A 9,199-nucleotide genomic window follows, 5' to 3' on the forward strand; every position below is an offset into this window, starting at 1 on the left:
TACCAAAAACACGGATCTGATATAAGCCTGGATCAAAAGTTTTTTAGCTTCATTTTCTCTCCTTCCCACCGAGAGCCTCTCCTTCTCTCAATGCTTTCTTTCAAATGTTCATCCAGAAAGATGAACACGCCGTCGTGGGGTTCATGTGAACCCAGATTCCGGCACCGCGCCACCTCGCCGGCCGCCGTCATCGGTGGCAAAATCGAAAAAAGTTTTTATTTTTTTAAAGCTCTCGGTGCCCTCGTTTTGAAAACCTAAACAGTTTTCTCAAAAACAAAGCCTCAGGGTATGAATCTGGGTTCGAGAACTTCGGAAACCCCCCTGTTCATCGGTGTTTTTAGCGTATTTTGAGTATATAAGAAAAAGAAAAAGAGAAGCAAACGGGCGAGCATGCAAAATAACTACCAAAAGGTAAGAACTTTACCTATTGTTCTCTCGAAAATTTGCAAAAGAAAAAAGCTCTGTTTTTGCTAAAAATTGCTAGTAACCTTCTTCTTGTATTTTGTATCCAAAAAATCCCCTCCATACTGTTGATTACATGCGTCTATTTATAATACAAAATATTGTCCTATTTTTAGTGTTTTGATCCGAGTGAAACTCGACTTGTTGGTAGATGAGAGTCCACGATTCTGATGAGGTCGTTTTTTTGGTGTTTCATGTGATCACGACGCCGAGAAAACCGGCTGTGGAGGTGCGTGAGGCGCGAGGGAACTCTGACCAAGGAAGTTGTGGCGCGAGATGAAACTCTGACCAAGGGAGTTACGGCGCGAGATGAAATGCTTGCTAGGGTTCTGGAAGCATCAGTTGGGTCCGGGTCACTTGGGTTTGGTCCACTGTTGGGCCCTGAAAAAGAAAAAAATGTAAATATAGTATAATTTATAATATAAATATATATATTATATAATATAAGGATGAAATTTAGTGTATTCAGCTGCCCCTCTTTGCTCATTGTCGTGTAACGAAAATAGAGCAAAGATTAAAAGACATAAATTTCGTCCCTATCGAATATCCTCTGTCGTAGAGTTGAAATTTGATGTTGAGACTGTTTTTTAAAACACGAGATGACTCCCTCGTCGTGAGGTTGAGTTAAAACTGGAAGATTCTGAGCCTGAATCATTCGTCGTGAAATTGAAATTGAACTCGTGAAGTTGAAATCGAACTCAGAGTTCTGGAGGTAGCTCATGGATCGTCTTCTAGCCAAAGATACTTCGTTGTGAAGCTGAAATTGGGAAATTGTTTATTGACAACCAGCGGTCCCTTCGTCATGAAGTTGAACTTGCGTTGTCTGGAGTCCAATATCCTTCGTTGTGAAGTTGAAATTGGCTCTGAATTTGAGAAATGTTTGTTGACAACCAGTGGTCCCTTCGTCGTGAAGTTGAACTTGCGTTGTCTGGAGTCCAATATCCTTCGTTGTGGAGTTGAAATTGGCTCTGAAATTGAGAAATGTTTGTTGACAACCAGCGGTCCCTTCGTCGTGAAGTTGAACTTACGTTGTCTGGAGTCCAATATCCTTCGTTGTGAAGTTGAAATTGGCTCTGAATTTGAGAAATGTTTGTTGACAACCAGCGGTCCCTTCGTCGTGAAGTTGAACTTACGTTGTCTGGAGTCCAATATCCTTCGTTGTGAAGTTGAAATTGGCTCTGAAATTGATAAATGTTCGTTGACAACCAGCGGTCCCTTCGTCGTGAAGTTGAACTTGCGTTGTCTGGAGTCCAATATCCTTCGTTGTGAAGTTGAAATTGGCTCTGAAATTGATAAATGTTCGTTGACAACCAGCGGTCCCTTCGTCGTGAAGTTGAACTTGCGTTGTCTGGAGTCCAATACCCTTCGTTGGGAAGTTGAAATTGGCTCTGGGTAAAACCTGCAAAGATAGGCATATATGTGATGTTATGGATGTCATGCTCTTAGGTATGCCTAAAATGCATATGCAACATATGTTATTCTGGGCTCTGGAGAGTAATCTCGATCTCCGGTGGCCTGTCGTTGTTGACTTTTGAGCTTGAAGTTCCGATCTCTGATCTTGAATTCTTCAAGCATGTGCATGAGCCTTGATCGGCTTCTGGGTACCTGTACTTTTCCATGAATCTTTGTACAGTAATATGCGATTATCTTTCATAAAAATAAATAAACCATTAGGTTTAAATCTAATTCAAGATGCTCAAAAGGAATTGGAGGAAAGATGGTCTTTATTCATAAGGGAGGAGAAGAACAAATAATACATGGCAAACATTCTAGAAAACGAATACACAATGATGTGTAAATGAATGTCTTAGATCTCGATAACGTGGGCACTTCTGAGTTGAAAAGCCGTTTGGTGACTTTGAATGCAGCCTTTGCCAAAGGATCTTTGAAAATGCGACAACGTTTGGGAGAGTGCAACATTTCTCCGACTTGTTGAGTTCGTAGAAGATTCATGTGCCGGGATGTTTCCACCGTTGATATCCAAATCGCCCTTTCCGGGTTTTCAACTTGGACCCATCCTTAGTTGCAAGACGCCCTTTTGCGGGTTTTCATCTTGAACCCACCTTATTTTCTCTTCTTTTTCCTCTTTTTTCTTTTTTTAATTTAGGGCGCCCTTTCGGGTTTTCACCCCAAACGTTTTTCCTTTTTTTTTTTTTTTTTTTTTCAACTTAGGACGCCCTCTTGGGTTTTCATCCTAAGCGAAGTATTTCTTAACTGCGTCCGAGTTAATGGGATGTGGCAGTTCAGGTCCGTCCATTTCAGCCAGGATAAGGGCTCCTCCGGAGAAAGCCTTCTTCACGACATAAGGTCCTTCCCAATTTGGCGTCCATTTTCCTCGGAAATCTTTCTGGACTGGCCAAATTCTTTTTAGCACTAGATCCCCTTCACGGAATATTCTCGGGCGCACCTTTTTGTCGTGTGCTCGGATCATTCGTTTCTGATAGATTTGACCATGATGAATGGCTTTCAGTCTTTTTTCATCTATCAGATTAAGCTGATCATATCTGGATTGCGCCCACTCTGCATCATCTAGTTTGACTTCTGATAAGACCCTGAGAGACGGGATCTCGACTTCAATGGGTAGCACTGCTTCCATTCCATAGGCTAGTGAAAATGGAGTTGCCCCAGTCGATGTACGTACCGAGGTTCGATAAGCGAACAAAGCAAAAGGCAACTTCTCATGCCAGTCTTTGTAGGTTTCAGTTGTTTTCTCCACTATCTTCTTAATATTTTTGTTTGCTGCTTCTACTGCTCCGTTCATCTTTGGTCTGTAAGCAGTGGAATTGTGATGTTTTATGTTGAACTGTTCGCAAGCAGCACTCACCATCTTGTTGTTCAAGTTTGTTGCGTTATCGGTGATAATCCTTTCAGGTAGACCATACCGACATATAATTTCTTTCTTCAGAAACTTGCAAATAGTGGATTGAGTGACACTGGCGTATGACGCAGCCTCTACCCATTTCGTGAAATAGTCAATTGCTACGAGAATGAAACGGTGACCATTCGAAGCCTTCGGATGAATTTGCCCGATAACGTCCATGCCCCACACAGCAAAAGGCCATGGTGACGTCATTACATGAAGCGGATGGGGTGGAACATTTATCTTGTCTCCATAAATCTGACATTTATGACATCTCCTAGCATAGTTGATGCAATCGCTTTCTAGTGTGGACCAAAAATATCCGCATCTCATTATTTGTCTTGACATCATATGCCCATTTGCATGTGCTCCACAAACTCCATCATGTACTTCTTCCACTATCATTTTTGCCTCTTCAGCATCGACGCACCTTAACAGAACTTGGTTATGGCTTTTCTTGTATAAAACCTCTCTGTCAAGGACGTATCCAGCTGCCAACCTTCTAAGGGTTCTCTTCTCGATTTCAGTGGTTTTTTCTGGATAACTCCGATGCTTGATATACTGCAGAATATCGTGGTACCAAGGCTTAGTGTCTTTCACTCCTTCAATTTGGTAACAATGAGCTGGGTACTCATACGACTGCATGTTAATTGGCATCATTTCAGACTCCCCGCCAGCCTTGAATGTGGCTGCCAAGGTAGCTAAAGCGTCAGCCATTTGATTTTCTTCTCTAGGCACGTAGTGGAAGGTGACTTCGTCGAACTCTTCGAGCAGATCCAACACGAGTTTTCGGTACTCTAATAGCTTTATATCCTTGGTTTCCCACTCTCCTCGGAGCTGATAGATTACTAAGGCTGAGTCTCCATACACTCGCAAAGTCTTTATATTTTGCCCTAGTGCAGCCCGAATTCCCAGGACACAGGCTTCATATTCTGCCATGTTATTGGTACAATCAAAGTTCAGTCTGCTGGTAAATGGGTAGTGACTCCCTTCTGGGGAGATTAAAATTGCTCCGATGCCATGTCCTAGTGCGTTTGATGCCCCATCGAAGTGCATTCTCCAGGAACCGTCCGTTGAAATGCTTGCTTCCTCTAAAGATATGGCCATTAAGTCCTCATCTGGGAAATCAAAGTCCAGCGGCTCATAGCTCTCATCAGTTCTGCTTGCCAAAAAATCGGATATGGCGCTGCCTTTTACCGCTTTTTGGCTCACGTATTCGATGTCAAATTCAGACAAAAGCATCTGCCATCGGGCTAACCTTCCGGATAGAGCAGGTACACCCATCATGTATTTTAGTGGGTCTAACCTGGAAATCAGCCAAGTAGTGTGATACAACATGTATTGTCGAAGTCTTTTTGTAGCCCATATCAGGGCACAACAAACCTTCTCAATAGGAGGATATCGGACCTCGCCATCGGTGAACTTCTTGCTTAAGTAGTAGATGGCTCTTTCCTTCTTCCCAGACTCATCGTGTTGGCCCAGAACACACCCCATGGAGTTCTCGAATATGGAGAGATACAAAAACAAAGGTTTTCCTGGGATAGGGGACATCAGGACAGGAGTGTCAGACAAGTACTCTTTTACCTTCTCAAATGCAATCTGACAGTTTTTATCCCATGCTCCAGGGCTATTCTTTCGGAGGAGACGAAAGATGGGGTCACATTTGTCGGTTAACTGAGAGATGAACCGAGCTATGTAGTTTAGTCTGCCCAGAAAACCTCGGACTTCTTTTTGGGTTCGTGGTGGAGGTAGATTCTGGATAGCCTTAACCTTATCAGGATCGACCTGTATGCCTCTCCTGCTGACTATAAAGCCTAGTAGTTTTCCAGATGTTACCCCGAAGGTACACTTGCTAGGGTTTAGTCTCAGCTGGAACTTTCTCAATCTCTGGAAGAGCTTCCTCAGATTCTTGACATGTTCACTCTCGGTCTCTGCCTTGACAATCATGTCGTCGACATAAACCTCGATTTCTTTGTGCATCATGTCATGGAACAGGGTCACCATAGCTCTCTGATATGTTGCCCCAGCATTCTTTAATCCGAAAGGCATTACTTTGTAACAGAAAGTTCCCCACATTGTGACGAAAGTGGTCTTCTCCATGTCTTCGGGATGCATCTTGATCTGATTGTACCCCGAAAATCCATCCATGAATGAAAAGTAGGAGTTCCCGGCCGTATTGTCCACCAGAGTGTCTATGTGTGGCAGAGGAAAGTTGTCCTTGGGACTGGCCTTATTAAGGTCCCGGTAATCGACACACATGCGTACTTTCCCGTCCTTTTTCGGCACAGGCACTATGTTGGCCACCCATTCAGGGTATTTGGCTACTTGGAGAAAACCGGCATCAAATTGCTTCTTGACTTCCTCCTTGATCTTAAGGAGCATTTCTGGTCGCATTCTTCTCAGTTTTTGCTGCACTGGTTTGAATTCTGGTTTGATTGGCAGTTTGTGAACTACCATATCTGTGTCTAGTCCTGGCATGTCTTGATACGACCAAGCAAACACATCTTCGTACTCCTGAAGTAAGGCTATCAGGTTTTTTCTTGCTTCAGTCGAAAGAGTTGTGCCGATTTTAACCTCTTTTCGATCTTCCTCAGTGCCCAAATTTAAGATTTCGATCGCCTCCTCATGTGGCAGTATTTGCTTTTCTTCTTTTTCTATCATTCTCAACAATTCGGTAGGCAAGTTGTACCCTTCTTCATTATCGCATTCTTCAAATTCCCCAAGACAAATGGTTGATTCAAAATCCACCTCCGGATCAGGGTCATTAGTGCCCACATTATCATTATCTGGGAACCTGAAAGGAGGAAGATGTGTATGTGTGAGAGGATAATATCCCACACGGAATGGTCACAAACTAACTTTGAGAGTAACTGGAAATGAAGTACTGGAATGAAGGAGATAGAGAATGAATTCAAAAACAAAAGAAAAGTTTATTTGCCATGGAAAAGAAAAATGCATCTTTTATTAAACTTAAACAAAACATTTATTCACCCTTACAAAAGATCACCTATTGCCCCGGGTATAGGCAAATAGGGATAGTTCGAATATTACTCTGAAAGATTCTTGTAAACCACAGGTAGTTCTTCCACCGACCAACTGCTAGGCACGAACCCATGTGGCAGAAGGCATATCCCGGATCTATCTCCGTTGTCAACATCTTCTGTGGTCACGGCATTAACGTTCAGATCTTCCAGAGCCGTTTCTAACTCGGATGTGGTGGTCTCAAACACATAACCACCTGACTTGAATGTTCTGAAAAGTGGCGGGAATGTCATGGGCTTCCTTTGAAATTCGTTCCCAGTCAATCTGGCCAATCTTCTCTCCCGGTTCTTCTGGATCTCCTTTCTCTTTTCATGATAACTGGGCTGAAAACCGAGCCCAAATTGGTCTAATTTTGAGATAGGAATAACAGGATTGATCATCCCTTGCAAATATTTCCCAAAACCTCTCCCGGTTCTGGCGCCTCGGCCTAGGGTTTGCTTTATCTCCATCCTTGTGCATTTGGAGAGTCGAGGTCTTGGGATTCTCTTTCCTTCTGCCACAAATGTGGCATTCACAAACTCCAAAGAGCGGAACGAACATTCTACCGCTTCCTCGTCTACTTCGATATATGGAGCCTCTGTGGTCACGCTTGCCACGATATCTTCCTCAGCGTTGATAATTACCAAGGCCCCGTCAATGACAAATTTAACTTTCTGGTGCAACGTGGAGGGTACTGCACCTGCTTGATGAATCCACGGCCTTCCCAAAAGACAGCTATAGGACGGTATGATATCCATCACAAGGAACTCAACATCATAGGTGGCTGGTCCGATAGTCAATGGTACCTCAATCTTTCCGATTACCTCTCTTTTGGTTCCATCGAATGCTCGGACCACATTCTGACAAGCTCTCATATGAGAGGTATCTATTGGTAGCCTCTTCAATGTAATCAAAGGCATCACGTTCAAGGCTGAACCATTATCGATTAAGACACTTGGTAAAGCGTGCCCCTTACAGTAGGTAGTAATGTGTAACGCCTTCGTTCGGCCTCTTCCTCCTGAGGGAATCTCATCATCTGAAAACGAGATGAGATTATCAGCTTGAATATTGTTTACCAGTCGATCCATCTTGCTGACTGGTATGTCTTGTGGCACGAACGTTTGATTAAGGACATTCAACAACGCTTCTCGGTGTGCTTCCGAGCTTAAAAATAGTGCTAGCATTGAAGTACGTGTAGGTAAGTTGTGGAGCTGTTCTACAATGTTGTACTCGCTATGCTTCAAGATCTTGAGGAACTCTTTAGCTTCTTCCTCCTTTATAGGTTTATTGACAACTAGCACATCTTCCTTGAACGGCTCCAGTGGTCTTTGCCCCACTTTACTATTACCTCCTCCGGAAGTGCTCACCTGACACTCGTACTTCCATGGCACTTGCCGATTGTCCTTATATTGAAAAGGCCGCGGTGCGGAGATTACCACCTTGGCTGGTGTTGTCACTGTCATGCTTGCCTTAGGGGTAATTATCAAAGGACTACCCCTACCAAGTTTTCTATCTGATGATTCTCCGGTGGCACAAACATCTGCTTCCCAAGAATCTTGAATTTCTTCATAAAACTCCAGCTCCTTTCGATCCATCATGAGCTGGACTAACAATCTGAACTCTGGGCAATCTTGCACTTCATGCCCTTCTTTATTGTGGTAACAACAATGGTTACCATCTTCATTTTCTGTCGTATCTGGATATGGTGCAAGAAGCCCTGCCTTCACCATTTGGCTCCATACCCAAGCCAAAGGAGACTTGATCTCTGAAACACTTGATTTAACCTTCTTGCCACCCTCGGTGGTAACGGCATTGATTCCTGTCTCCTGATGATTGGGCAAGGGATTCTGGGCGACGTTTGGTGCTCCGGAGTTAAAAGTGATCCAATTCTTGTTTCTCATTCTTTGCACAAGTCTCTTGAATGCGAGACAACTTTCAATCGAATGCCCCTGCACACCGCCATGGTATTCGCAATGAGCGCTCTCGTCATACCATTTCGGGTAAGGGGGATTTATTGGATTCATAGGATAAGGCGACACTGCATGAGTGTCGAAGAGCTGTTGGTATAATTCTTTATACGTCATGGGAATGGGGTCAAACTGCTCCCTTTCCCTTTCTCTTCTCGGTTCTCTCTGGTTCTGTCTAGATGTACCGGATGGTACAGCTGCTGTGGAATTTGAGCTTGAGATCGTAACCCCCTTGTTGACGTTGTAAGTGTTCACATTGTTGATCTCTCGCTCCTTGTTTTTCGTGGGAGGCTTTTTACTGGAGTCTCCTCCCTCAATCTTTCCTTGTTTAATGGCCAACTCGATCATTTCGCCGGCCATGACTAAATCTGAAAAACTCCCCGACGTGATTGCTACCAAATGCCCGAAGTAAGGTGCCCTCAGGGTCTGTACAAACAGCTTTCTAGTTTCCTTTTCATCCAAAGGTGGATGAACTTGCACAGATAAATCCCTCCATCTCTGTGCGTATTGTCGGAAACTCTCATTGTGTTTCTTCTCCAGGCTTTGTAACATGACCTGGTCTGGTCTCATATCGTTGATATGCTTATACTGCTCCAGGAAAGACTTGGCTAAGTCTTTCCACGTCTTGATATGAGTTCGGCTAAGCTGGTTGTACCACCGAATAGCTGAACCGGACAGGCTCTCCTGAAAACAATGGATCAGGAGTTGATCATTCCCTCCATATCCTGTCATCTTTCGACAGAACATAGTGATATGGGCTGAAGGGCAGCTGTTCCCGTCGAACTTCTCAAACTCAGGAATTTTAAACTTTGGTGGAAGCACCAAGTCTGGAACTAGGCTTAGCTCCATTACGTCCACTCCATAATAATCATGGTCTCCCTGGACCATC

Source organism: Hibiscus syriacus, unplaced genomic scaffold, assembly GCF_006381635.1.
Source record: "Hibiscus syriacus cultivar Baekdansim isolate YM2019G1 unplaced genomic scaffold, ASM638163v2 tig00002841_pilon, whole genome shotgun sequence".
Lineage (NCBI taxonomy): Eukaryota > Viridiplantae > Streptophyta > Magnoliopsida > Malvales > Malvaceae > Hibiscus > Hibiscus syriacus.